Raw genomic sequence first — 14593 nt, forward strand, 5'->3', positions numbered from 1 at the left:
CTAATTTATTATTTAATCTTGGTGAAGCTATTATAATGGAGCTTGCTGTTCCTGGCATATCTTCCTACCAGCCAGGGGTGCCAAAATTTTTGTGGGCATGGTGAGGATAGTATACAATACAGGCACTATAGTTGACCTATGCTTAACCAGGGTTTGTTCTACAATTTTCACTTTTAACAGTCTTCTATTAAGTGCAGTCACTAACTGTTCTTTGGCTGAACTTTTGCCAATTTGGAAATCAGACACTGATGATAATTGGTCCAACTGCAATTATGGCATAGATCATGCAAGTCATTCTACAGTTAATAATTTGCTTGTCAGTCCTAGCACAACTGCTGTGCTATACTTATACAGATGCAGGAGAGAAGCTGCTGCTCATGTACTTTTCTTGTCTTATCCTGCTAGTGTTCTAGTGTCCCCTCTCTGATTAACGCAATCATTAAATCCTAGGAAACATTGTTCTTCATTCAAGCCATTCAATTATAATTGGAGGAGACTGGACATAAAAACAAAAGGTGCCTTTAGGTCTTAGTATTATATATAACAGGATATCATGACTGAAGGACCTTGCGAAACAGGTGTTGGATGCAATTGAAGATATCTACCATTAAGTTTTACAGGTTAAATAATAAAGTTTATCTACTCTTAATTTGATCCAGGAACTAGTAACATAAACGATTTGTAAACTATGTTTGGGGACATTTAATAAGCTTGAATGAATTAAAACTTGAAATACTGACATTTACAGTTTGATATGCATTAAAATTCATTGATTAAAATGACCAATTACTACAAAATAATTAAAATTAAACTGACAGTAACAGTTTGATATGCATTAAAATTCATTGATTAAAATGACCAATTTCTACAAAATAGAATTAAAATTAAACTATAATTAAGTACCTTTTGATATGCATTTAAAATTCATTTACTAAAATGTCAACTTACTAATATACTGCATTAAAATTTTGTTAAAAGTGACCTTTGATGTGCATTAAAATTAGTTTACTGAAATGACCAAACTTAATGGATTAAATCAGTCTTTGTAGATAAAAGGAATATACTCCCAACTTCCAGTGAGGAATAAGAGCAGGATCTGTTCTGCTCTGCTTATGTCTCGTAGAACCACTTGACTTTGTAGTCGACTCCAAAGTCGATTTAAGGGAAATTAAAACCCTTAGGCCAACATTTACCTTCCTGCTCTAATAAATATTTCTTGGCTTCTTTCTCTTCCCAAGGTCAGTGTATACCTCACAGCAAACTGTATAGAAGAAATGGAAAACGACATTAATCGTCTAACAGATTCATGTATTATTTTCAACAAATTGACATTGTAAAATTAGCCAGCCTTATAATAAATTGTACAGCGCCACAAGTATATTATTCTTCCATATTAAGTAATATCCAACTACTGTATATGTAGCAGAGAATGCATTAACACATGATAGTACACATACCTCAAGGGGCCCCATAGTGTCTAGTGTAGATTCATTGAGGGTTAATTGCCTGCTTCTACGTAGTCCATACAATAACTAAATCTTGCTCATCATTGCTGCGAAAAAATTTTATACTTTTCATTTTATTGCATTATGAAAATACACATATTAATCCAATTTTAAGTTATTTCAAATATTTTGTCTATAAAACTACTTTTCAGAAATAAGAGCTTGAACTTCACAGTTTCATAATTCAAATATAAAGCAATTGTGCCTATGTTGAATATGAAATGAAATTTATTTCAAAATTAAATGCTACATAAACCACAAATTTTCAACTGACTTCACAGAAAACATTTTAATCTATGCAAACCTGGAAAAAATGTGAAATTTTTACATCACATGCGAATGTGGAAGAACGACTACATTGCCAACCACCCCTTTCACATGTAAAACCAGCAGGCAAGAGAAAAAAAACAAGTGCACTTGTCAGCACTGTACGTATCTATTGAGGGACTATTTATAAAACTCAAACAAATAATCACTGGGGTTGAAGGAAGAATGAAAAGCAAAATCCATTTTCATCAAGAACAAAAAAAATCATCAAATATCAAGACTAAAAATGATCTTGCACAACAAATTCCAGGCTTTCACAGAACCTTCACTGGCTGACCTGATTAACTGGTCTAGGAAGACCAATAGTTAAGAGATTAAAACAATAATGTTCTGTTTCAAATCATAATTGATCTATTTCATGTACGCTAAAATTTCTCAATATTCAAATCATTAGCTCCTGAAGGCTGTCCTTTCCAGATTTACCAATTTAAACTAATCTATCTAAAGAGTAAAATTTCATTTCTATAAACCAGCATATGTGAATACCAAAAAAGCACAGGCCATAAAAAACAGAACAATTCAAGCATCCATATGGGCATATACTGTATGCATAAATGTACACTGACAACATCAACATACATGTATACACAGTATACACTTGCATATAAGATGTGCCAATAAATGGCATACTTGCCAATAAAAACTAACTAACATAGAGCAAAACCATCCAATCTACAGTTCCCTGCCTGCAAAGGGGATTAAATTTGACCAAATTCAACATTTCCTCTTTAAATGTTACCATACACTATTCATATTTACTTCCTATAAAAGGAAAGGGAATAATCAAGAATGTGTCCACAGCCAAACAACAGTAATGTTTTTGGGTAAAATACATACATATACAGTGTGAATACAAACACATACAGAAAATTTGTATATATATATACAGTAGGATCCCCAATATTATGACATTCCTTAGATGAATTATCCTGTCTGTAGACTGCAATTATGACCAAATTTCATTAACTAACATTCCAAACCAAGTGGAAATGACATGAAAAAATCCATCCTTTTCTTTTATCCATGTGACCGACCGAATTTCAAGTACTAAGACACTGCAGAAACATTTTACCACAATTCTCAGAATGTTCAAATTGCACTGAGAGAAAACCACCACCATCCTTAAACCAATGTGCAGCCAAAATGCTAAAGAAAGTGAAACATCTGTAGAGTTGCTTCATTATCACTCACTGGTTGGCAAGCCCTATGGGAACTGAGCAATGTAATAGTAGTCTTGTTAAAATAAACTTTAGCATCACTAGTTATCGACAGTGTTCATAAAGCTTAAAAAAAATTGTTACTGCTTTATTCTTTTGACTTAATACCTAAAAAAACATATTCACACCACACAAGGTTTTCAGAAAATACTAGTAATCTGCAATAAACTTTGGAGGGGAGAAAAATAAGTAAGTCCAGAAAAAACTCTAAGACTCACCAGACAACTTTCTAAGAAATGCCAGGAGACTGAACATCTGTATAAATGTACAAATCTTCATGTTGATCTTGCAACTATGTGCACACAAATATATCAGTTTTCAAAGCCAAAATATTCAGGAATTTAAGCCTCATAAATGATAAGAAAATTATCTGACTGTTTCAAATCTGGAGTAGCTGTGTGATTCTAACTTCTCTACATACCTAATGAAAAATGTTAACACTAAATGTTCAGCAAAAAAAAAAAAAAAAAAAAAAAAAAATTGGTTAAATTTTTGTTAGGATTATAAATGTTACAGTTGGAACCTGCATTTCTATGACAATTTTCATTTAATTATAATCATTTATGATTACAACCTATAAAGTGGCAGACCATTTCAACTAATAGTGCCCTGTTGAAGGAATAACAAATGAACCCCATTAGCAGTTCAACCATGTTTCTTATTTAGCCTCAACAACTCTAGAAATTTATTTTTCTTATCATGGAAATAGCTCTGGTAATATACAGCTCATAAACAAAGTGCTTAAGTCCTAGTTAGAAACAGCTAATGAGGACCCCATGTATATACATACGTGCGTGTGTACTTATGTATTTGTGATAGCACTGTAAGACTGTAAGACACAAAAAAAAGCAAAGCAAATGCTACTATCAACCAACAGACCAGCATAATAATGAAATGAACTCCAAAGGCACATTCATACAAACTTCTATTAACTCACCATAATGGCCAATCCCGTCGACACCCACTTAAGTGAACGAACACCATAACATGTTCACAGACCTGAAGCACCACCACAGTTGACGTGCCCAAATGACTTCAGGTGAAAACTTGTGATGCTCGAAATACACTGGACATGCCCAAAATGCTTGAGGTGCTAAAATCTTAGTATCAGGATCACTTCACAGGTCAAAAACAAATAAGACATCAAAAAGACACTTACCCAACTCCTATAGTCACAAAATTTTCTGCCATAAATCAAGTGAACTCATAAATCACAAACCCAAGTCATTCATTAGCCCAAGGAAAGGATGAAACATCACACAGTACTTCAGAAGGTTGGCCACATGATTATCAGCATCTTTTGTATTATGGGCAAAATCTGCAAGCTTCAGCCAGGGTTAACAAGAAAGTCCATGTACAAGTTTTTTTATGATCAAACTGAGCACTTTTGACACCTCTCCATTGCACATATACTTCAAGAGAATTACCATTTCAACACTTCAAAATAGAATAGCCACCTGTGTAACAAGACCATGCTAGATCACTTCACTTGAAATCATTCGATTAGGTTGTACACAGCAACACATCCTATTTTCTTAAAATATTGTTAAGAACAGCCTTTGAATATAATATTTCCAGACTTGAAAGTCACGTTTTTCAACAGCAACCGTAAGTAACAACATTCAGTTTTCCCTTCCAAATGCAGCATTACCATAAATTACAAATCCATAAGCCTAGTAACTGCAATTACTACAGCATAATCAATGAGTTTAGTTTCAAAGAAAGACATTGGATGTGCCGAACTTTTGGAAGATATAAAAATGCCATACTTCATTTCACCAGCTGAAAAAAACTAATAGTATACTTTAAACACCAACTATCCATTTTCCACTGAATGACGCTGCATCACATTTTTAAAAAGTTCAACCTTGCAAAATGAATACCAGACATCCTTCCATATTTACATCCAAAATATTTTTAATCAGCACGATATGAAACATTCAATCAAGAAGACAATGTTGTAAAAATTACCCATACTAAATAAAGTTCCAAATAAAGTACCAACCATTCCATAATGTACACACCAAGTACTTGTCAAAAATCAATGGCAACAAAATACCAGTTCAAAATCATTGACAATAGGAAAATATGTGAATTAAAAGTTAGATAACTTGAACAGTTTGAGGTATCTCTAAGTGCTCTTGTGAGTTTAGCTGTTACAAAAAATCTTCCTTTAACAGAGTAAGAATGCCAGAAGCAAGGCCAATTGCTTTAAACTGAACAGTAAACAGCAACATTACACAAAGGTCATATTTAGCACAGGGCTAAATAGCAAAAGTATGAGGGAAGAACAAAAACTGCTGAAAGACACCTTTGCTGATATGATTTTACTCTTCAACTATTCAAATTACTAAAAAGATCAAAACAAAAGGTCAGTAACTCGTAATGCAATTTTCAAAAGAAAAGCAATTTGTGCAAAAGAGCAATTCTACCTCCTTTACTAAAATTTTTTAAAATGTTCCTATATAATCAGAGGGCAATTAAAGGCTTTTGTAAAAAATTTGAGGAGTTCAAGCATCAGCTTGACCTTGAACCCCTCACAATGGCAGTTACAGTATGCCTTGCATGCCATACTGCTAGCAGTACTGAATTGTTCTGTGGTGTCTCCAAATGTACTGCTTTTTGCTTTTCATCCATTACCTTTGGTCTCTAAAACCACTTATCTGTCATACTTCATCTTGACATTCACCCGCCCTTTAAGAACAAAATATTTTGGAGAGTCCTACGAGTATGTGATTCATTAGGTTTCGCTAAACTCATTTATAACCAATAAATAGCAAGTCCTTTGCAGTCTGGTAATTTGCACATGGTTCACAATATTTGACTTAACATCACCCTCTCAAATCATGAAGCACTAAAAAGCTTAATCAGACCACCAAGTTAAAATTCTTATATTGAAGGAAGCTGGCCCAAATACTTTTCATGATAGATTTAATCATTTAATCTTATTTAATTGCAGCTCTTCACTTACACATTAATATTATGAAGTTATAATGTATTTAAAAGTAATAACTTGATAACCTGAGAGATTTAAGATTCTGACAAATTTTCCTTAAGGGATTTTATTTCATTTTTCTTTTAGAATTAAACACAAAGTATTACATGAAAGTATTACATGTAACTCAAACAAAATTGTTTTTATGTCAATTATGGTTCTTAAATCAATATCTCAAATATTGTATCCCATAACCCTTGCAATACTTGTATCAAAAGAAAGGCACTTCAGTAATTGATTAAAGTGCCTATAATTTCTAATCGGAACAAAGCACTGGTCCTGCTTGACAAATGAATGATTCTGTAATATTGGGATACACATAACTGACCACAAGTCCTGACACTGGCCAACAAAAGTTCTAATCATGCACATTATTACCTGATATATTCCTTGGTCTGAACCTTGAGCATTTCAAAACCACCTTCAAGCATCTTTTACATAATGTTTTAGACTCCTTTTATTTAGCCAATATAATTCATTACACAATACCTGTGCAAAAGCTATTGCTTCTCAATAAGAATTCATCAACACCTGGAAATTTTAACTACAAACCCAGAAATACAGTAACTATCTTTGTGTACACAAGATTTAACTCAAATTTATATTCTCACATGATTCCAAGATAAAAAATTCTTTCTTTTTCAAAGTAAACCACAATCAATCATTTAAAGACACAGGTCAAACAAGTTACCAGACAAAAAGACAAACACGAATCAATTAGCAAACAACAATGGACAGAAACATACATATATTCCTATAAACAAACACGTTACATTAGATAAAAATGCTGAGGAGAAACCACTATGAGACTTGTATTTTGTTTGCAATGCTGCAAATTCCACAATAAGAGAAACTAAGCAATGCACTACAACTGCAAATAAGTTGGTCATAATGCAACTTGATGACTGTAAGACATGCATTTTTCCCGTAGAAAAACACGGGAAAATCATGTTAATGTAACTGACAACAATATCAAAGTTTGTGACACTTGGAAAAAAAAAATTACAACCACAATGTCCAAGTCTATCATAATATATAGTAGTTGGGGAGAGAGAGAGAGAGAGAGAGAGAGAGAGAGAGAGAGAGAGAGAGAGAGAGAGAGAGAGAGAGAGAGAGAGAGAGAGGATGAAAATTAATCATAATTTACAAAACAAATTATGTAAACAGAAAACTACAACTTAAAGCACATAAAAAAATCATGGAATATAATAGGTGAAATTAGTAATATAGAGTAATACATTGATAAAATGGATGCACTGTCACTTATTTACCTGAAAGAGAATAACTTTTATCTTTGCTGATAACAAAATAGAACTAAGGATTTCCTATAACTGGAAAACCTATAAAGAACAAGATATATCATTACTGATCCATAAAAAGGTAACAATAAAACACACCAAAAAATGAAAGTCTATGACAAAGGGCAATAATAAATTGGCACCACTACCCTAACCATCAAGTCACAAACTGAACCATTTTCCTGAAAAAAGCAAGAAATATTGGATACAGCATATGAGTATTTAACATGGTATACTAAAATCCTTGTTCTACAGTCAACTTAGGTTCAAACTCTATTGCATAAGCTGTGAAAAAGATTCCCATAGAAAACATGAAAAAACTAATCCAGTTCAGGTAGCATTGCACTCTGCAAACAAAACAGTAAATATAAAAACCAAAAAGCTGGTTCAGCTTAAAATTTAATATCAATAAAAAAAAAAAAAAAAAAAAAAAAAAAAAAAAAAAAAAAAAAAAAAAAAAAAAAAAAAAAATACAGAATTCTGGTTCAGAAACAAATATTCATATCCACAGCAAGCTTCGAAGTTGCAAATAGCTATACTGTAATCTTAAAACAAAGGACTACCAAAAATAAACTTGAAAATCATACAACTTTGATGTGAGTAAGGACAAACTTCATGGAAAAGGTGCAACTAAAAAGCTGGAAATGTTTGTCAGGTTACTTACTTAAAAGGAACGAGAACAAAGGTAATAAAAGGTACAAAGCTAAACATATCCTGTTACAGTTCATAAACTTTAGGTGGGACACCTAGCAAAGACCCTTGGTACTGGGTAAAATGAATGAAAAAACTAAATACATAATCATTTCTCTTAGTGTGGAGTCAATAAATGCTACATTTCCATTAAATTCAACGTATCAACAAATTTATATTCTCAAAAAAAGTCTAATGAAATCTGGAATATCTAAACAATGATTGCTGACCCAAAATACAAATGTTCATTGAACATTATTCAGAATCTACCTAAACAATATAGTAGAAGATCCAAAATTTGTTGAAACAATCAAAATGTGTACCATGACAGATCAGAAACAATCAAAATGTGTACCATGACAGATCAGATTAAGTGCTGAAAACCTTCTCTAGTTGAGCAAAACTTCATTTGCTTGTACTCACTGATAGTCTCGAGATCACTGCAGTCAACTTTTACAAGCAAGGTATGAAGCCCACTTTGGCCAGATACCAGCAGAAGGTTGGTGACTTGAATAACTGGGAGCAGTAATCACTTATTATAAAGAAGAAAAAACTATTCAAAATACTCTACAAGAGAACCACAAAGGCAAAGATCCAAAATAATAAACAAGTTACATTTTGAAATCATAAAGGGAATCGAAGAACTTAGGTAAAAATGTCTAAGGTTAAGGAGGGAACAGTACAACAATCATTTAGGTCCCTTACTCAAAAACTAAGCCACTGCAGAATTATCACGAAGAACTCCTCTGCACATGAGCATGTAATGCAGTTATTAAGCTTCTAAACAATATGCCTAGGCGCACTATTCTGGATGGAATTAGATGTTACAACTTCAAAGGCAATTGAGACAACTTAAGTTCCTTTTAAGGTGTTGCAATGTTTTTTTTTTTTATATATATAAGGCAGACTTTTGATGAAACATTTTACAAAGCCCAGGAGGTCACTAAACTGCTGTGAAAGTTTCAATATAAGTAAATGTCCATGTGAGAAAATTATAAACTATACTAGAAGCACAACGTTCAAAAGAAAATTAACAAGAAATGAAGCTGCTATGACTGAAAGTGGCAGGAAGGTAAAGCTCATAAAAGGCCTTAAACTACATACAACCCGGTCTCGGGACAGTCAGTGAGCTCTATGGGCACTTAATGAATTTCAACCTTTCTGCCTATTTATTGTATAAACTTCAATGTCACAATATCTTTCTGTAATGTCTTTTTCACTTTAAATTGTAAAGCTGGTTGCCCTTGTCCAATCAAAATCTGTCCTAGCTTCCCGCCCACTTTGTTTTTTGTCTTTACTCATAAAATTTACTTATAAAATTTGCAAACAAACTTATATACATAATGTACTGGAAGTCACAAAAACTAAGAAAGCTAAAGTCTTGTGAGAAGTTACTGAAACAAAGTAAATCCTGAAATACAAGTTTACAAATCCTCACATCCATTCAGTGTTTCTTAGCCAGATAACTAACATGCTTGTCTCATTCAAACAGCTAAACAGTTACGTGTACCGGGCTTGTTTTACTGTGATGTCCAAGGCTTGCAGATGAAGCCGGCAGTCTCATACACTACTAAATTTCTCATAGTTGTAAATTTTGTACCCATTGCAAACTATTCAAATATTAGTAAGGCTTGGCCACCAGTACTGACACTCCACCATAATCTGAGTGTGTTGGAACCTTTCCTAAAAAAAGAGAAAACAATGGAAGATACCATTCCCAATTACCTCAGAGAATGGCTGATACCCCAAGAAAGAAAATTCTTCCTTGGAGTACTACAGGTGACCTCTAACAAGATGTTCTTTCCTCAAGACCTCAATCTTGTAATCACCTTATTTCATGAAGATGCATATACTTTAAAACAGTAAAATGCTTACCCAGGTCTACATGAAAGTTATCTACCAACATCATAGATACCACTTTCAAAAAAATCTTGAATGATGAATAAAAACACCAATAGCCCCAGTATTATTATCTGTGAAGAGATGGGAATCCAGAAAGGCAGAAGCTTCTTTTTTGAACCCACCTGATCATTGAAAGTGATGGGGCCAAAGGCTTTAGTAACTCCAATAAAAGCAAAATACATACCAAGGAACCAGGATCTACAAAATCTGTAGAAAATCACTTATTTCAAAACTTACTCAATCAACATCCAAGTACCCAATTTCTAAGCAAAGAAATGTATTAGCTGGCCATACACATATCAGACGAATAATTTTCATTCAAATAATGCTCATCTCGTGACAAACTGGCTCCATCTTACATATAACCTAGTAAAACACACCTCAATCAATCCAGTTTCACAGAAATGGAAAATTTCAAGAAAATTTTACTACCACTGACAAACTTATTTTAATTGCCCCATGAACAGACAAAGTTTTATGGCTAAACACTGCAAAGTATATGCTGTTAACAAGAGTATGATTAACATTATACAAGAAAACAATGCATACATGATAATAAACAAAACCAAAGTAGAGAGAGTCATTCCATCCCCCTTATACAAAGTACCCACATGCTACATGTTAAAAAGGTACACAACCGTATGTGCTGTCCACCAAAGAACTGGGTTAATATGAGAATAAATTAGTAATAAAAATGAAAGAATAAATCCTAAGTTGAGTATATCTTAGTTTAACCAGACCACTGAGCTGATTATCAGCTCTCCTGAAGTATTAAATATTTTTGTAGCTAGGAATCAATTGGTTACTTAGCAACGGGGCGTACAGCTTACTGTTGGATTTGAACCACATTATATCTAGAAATTAATTTCTAATCACGAGAAACAAATTCCTCTGGTTCCATGTTGGCAGAGTAGGGAATCAAACTCAGGACTACTGAATAGTTAGGCAAGCACATAAACCACTCATCCAACAAGAATCTAGAATAACTTCTAAAATTTCATAAAAACCAAAGGGCCCATACTCTTCCATGTCTGCATGGTAGTCAAGAAAGCTAATATCTTTTTTTCCAGGGCCAATTTCCACACTCAATGACCAGCAAATTCTAAACTTAAACAGTACCCTTTACTCTTCTCAAGATCCAGTTTTAATTCAACCAGTATTAACTGGAGGACTACGTGACAAGAAAATGCCAATCAAGCTAAAAGTCAAGATACATATAACACAAGTGATAAGACCAGAGTTAATGCATGGATCGGAAACATGGACTCTAAGAAGAAAAGAAGTAAAAGCTTGAGAGAACAGAGATGAGAATGAGGAGGTGGATTATGGGAATATTACTGCTTGAGAGATTGGAAAATGACGAAATAAGAAGAAAGGCAGGCTTAGTAAAGATTACAGAGATTAATAAGTGTCATGACTGAGGTGGTATAGACTGAGGAGGGAGTGAAGAGGGCTTGGAAAGAACCTGCTAGAAGATGATCAAGAGGCAGAGAGAGAGAGAATTAGATGGCGAGATAATGAAGGAAGATATGGAGAGAAGAGGTTTGGCAGATGAATGCAGTAGAGAAAGGCATCAGGCAACTGACCCCTTAGTATAGAGATAACGGTGGGAACGAGGAGCTGACTGGTTTTTATAAAATTTACAAACGCAAGGAATACATCAGACAACTATTCAACACGAAAACTCCTTCCAGAAACTGCTTAAAATAAGATCAAAAGCATTACTAAATAGTATATGCTATACAAAAATCAACTATCTATTATGAAGAAAAAAGGAAAACTCAAATTCTCTCAGTATTGAAAGAAAAGTATTACCAGAGAGCAAGTTTTAAAAATTTAATCCAGATATACACTATAAACCATCAGCATGAACAAATTCTGCAACTCCATTACCTTCTTAAAGACAGGTCCCCTTTACCAGTTCTTGATGCAGGATCTAGACAAAGCTATTGGGATGCTCCTTCCCTGATTCTAAAAAGTCAGATATAAAAACTAAATTATGAATAACTTCATAAATGGAATGCATCTTCCTATAGTACTTTTTTCCCCAAAGAAACCTCTCTTCAACTCCTAATTCCACATATTCGTACATGGAGAAAAATTTTGAGCAGGAAAAGTAATGCGTCTAAAGAGGCAACTAGAGCCATCCTAACAGCTCTGAGAGAGAGAGAGAGAGAGAGAGAGAGAGAGAGAGAGAAGAGAAAGAGAGGAGAGAGAGAGAGAGAGGTAGAGAGAGAGAGAAGATAGAGAGAGAGAGAGAGAAGAGAGAGAGAGAGAGAGAGAGACTGATAAAAGCAATTTTACAAATGGTAATTTCTATATTGTACAAACTCCTCATTTTATTTATAAAAATGCCTTATTCACTAAGCCTTTAAAATTTATATTTATAGTAGATACTAGTCCTAAACATCATCATCATTTACTGTCTGGCTGGCAGAAAGTGTGCAAGTACTTGGACCTCTGGTTTCATTTATGTAAGAAATTTATTTCTCTGGCTGTCTCTTCCTTGACACTCATAGCTAACTTAAGGGGACCGTCCGCTATGATGTCTATTTTTTTTATCTATTACGCAAAATACATAATTTTCATATATGTTTTAGATATATATAATACCTTCAACATATAAAAATTTCAAGTCATTTGATCAAAAACTTTTCATTTTATTAGCAAAAATCATGATTTAAAAAAAAATAATTGGTAGAGTTTTCTCCGCTAATATGACATCAGTTGTATTGAAAATCATACCATAAAAACTTCTTTATATACAGAACAATTCTGTGTGACAGAATTTTGATTTTTTAATTTTTTTATTTTTTATGAATTTTTTTTCTTTTTTTTTTAGTCTAGACACTCAAAAAATTCTAAAATAAAAGAAAAAAAAGAAATCAAAATTCTGTCACACAGAATTATGGGATTTTTATTCCTCTTTCCAATGATATCTTTCTCTCTAAAATTGGATAATAAATAACCGAGTAATGGAGTTACCGACATTTGCGCATAAGTATGTTTTTGAGTTATGAGCTCCCAAAGATTTGCTATGTAAATTTTCGTTTTTTTCTTATAAAAGTCAAAACAATATTATTATAATTACTTTATTTGTACTTTTATTGTTGAATTCTACATCAAGGATCGTGGTCCTACCCCTAAAAGTGGTGTTAGTACCCTCAGCGTGACACCAGATAATGATGTTGATGGCGAGACATGAGACAATGAGGGCAGCTGAAAACAATTAATTTTCGTGTTTTTCTTTCAGCACACTCCTGGCCTTCGCTAATTTTGCTAGCCATAGTTGCTGAGTAGCCTTCCTTGATCTTAGGTAACTTCGGCATTGCTATAAGTTCACGAAGAAGTTATAAAAACTACGTAAATAGCTAGTACCAAACAAACGCAAGTCCTACGTGCGTGTAACTGCTTTGACGTCTGTGGCGTAACTGAGTCATTCTCCGAGTCTCGCCTATAAATAACCGCTCTGAGCAGCTCGCTTCTCACCCAGTGTCACAGTACCTTTCATTGCTACCAGATGTATGAGAATTTCGAAAAAAATCTTTAAAAATCGCTGTATATATGCAAAAATAAACACGCAAAAACGATTCTGTCAAACTCAAGTCATACAGACGACGCAGTTACGATGACGTCATCATTTAAAAACCGCTATATCTTCATTATTTGTGAAAATAATTGGCTGAAACTTCTGGAAAGCATGCACGGCATGTTTCTGCATAGATACAAGTAATAACTCGATTTTTTATTTTTTCAAGTTGACATGTCATCCGCCATAGCGGACGGTCCCCTTAAGGCAATTCATGCCCAGATCAGTGGGTGATCAGCACTTTTGCATGGTTGAAGAGCTTGGCCCCTTTCTGTATCTTGAGTGTCTTCACCCAGGATCCCCTCCTATTGTGCAGAAGTGACTGGTCTTCAAGTGGAGAATCATCTTTCTACACCTGAGATCCTATTCAGGAACTTAATAGGGAAGGACTGGTATTCAATCTCATATTGTCTGAGGAAGTCCATTCACTTGGTTTCGTAAGAATGTGCATCCTAGTCCAGCAAATCCAGTACAGTCATAACCCAAATTTACGAGAGGTTAGGTTCCAGACCCCCTCGCGCAAGGTGAATTCTCGCATAAGTTTGGAAATCTCTTAAAATGCTAATCAACACTTAATTCTAGAGTTTGAGCACAGAATATGACCCTAATCATACTCTCTAAGTATTAAGCTAACTTCATATGAAATTAAAGTAAATGTAATTACATTTAAAAGTTGGTTTAATACATTACCATTCAAAAAACAAATCAATGGTTGGTAAAAATATAGAAGTGTGTGATGATTACATGTACTATTTCTCTCTTCTTTCCCCCTTCCAACCACTCTATTTTTAGAAGTCTTCTCAACATCTTTTTTAAGAATTTCTTTATCCTATTTCTTTCTCTTTGTTCTGAAATTACTTTTCATGAACAAACGGTGCTTTTTATTTGGACTAATACAACTCTTGGTTATTTGTCTATATTTTAAATGGAGCACTCACAGTTCTAGACAGTAAAGGTAAAATTAGATCAATTTAAAATTACACGTATCTATGGCTAACTACGAGAGAGAGAGAGAGGAGAGAGAGAGTACCATGCCTTCACAAAAATTTAAGAGAGAGAGAGAGAGAGAG

The 14593-nt window shown here is 33.7% G+C and overlaps 1 long non-coding RNA gene across 1 annotated transcript; it reads right to left on the reverse strand.

Annotated features, from left to right (window-relative positions):
* Nucleotides 1–243: 243 nt before the first annotated feature.
* LOC135219464 (uncharacterized) lies at nt 244–12113 on the reverse strand. The gene is made up of 3 exons (XR_010315443.1): nt 3987–12113; nt 1458–1552; nt 244–1261 (listed from the first exon to the last, which is right to left on the reverse strand). It is a non-coding gene; the product is annotated as an uncharacterized LOC135219464 (long non-coding RNA).
* Between the last annotated feature and the right edge of the window lie 2480 nt (nt 12114–14593).

This window comes from Macrobrachium nipponense, chromosome 1 (genome assembly GCF_015104395.2).
Source record: "Macrobrachium nipponense isolate FS-2020 chromosome 1, ASM1510439v2, whole genome shotgun sequence".
NCBI lineage: Eukaryota > Metazoa > Arthropoda > Malacostraca > Decapoda > Palaemonidae > Macrobrachium > Macrobrachium nipponense.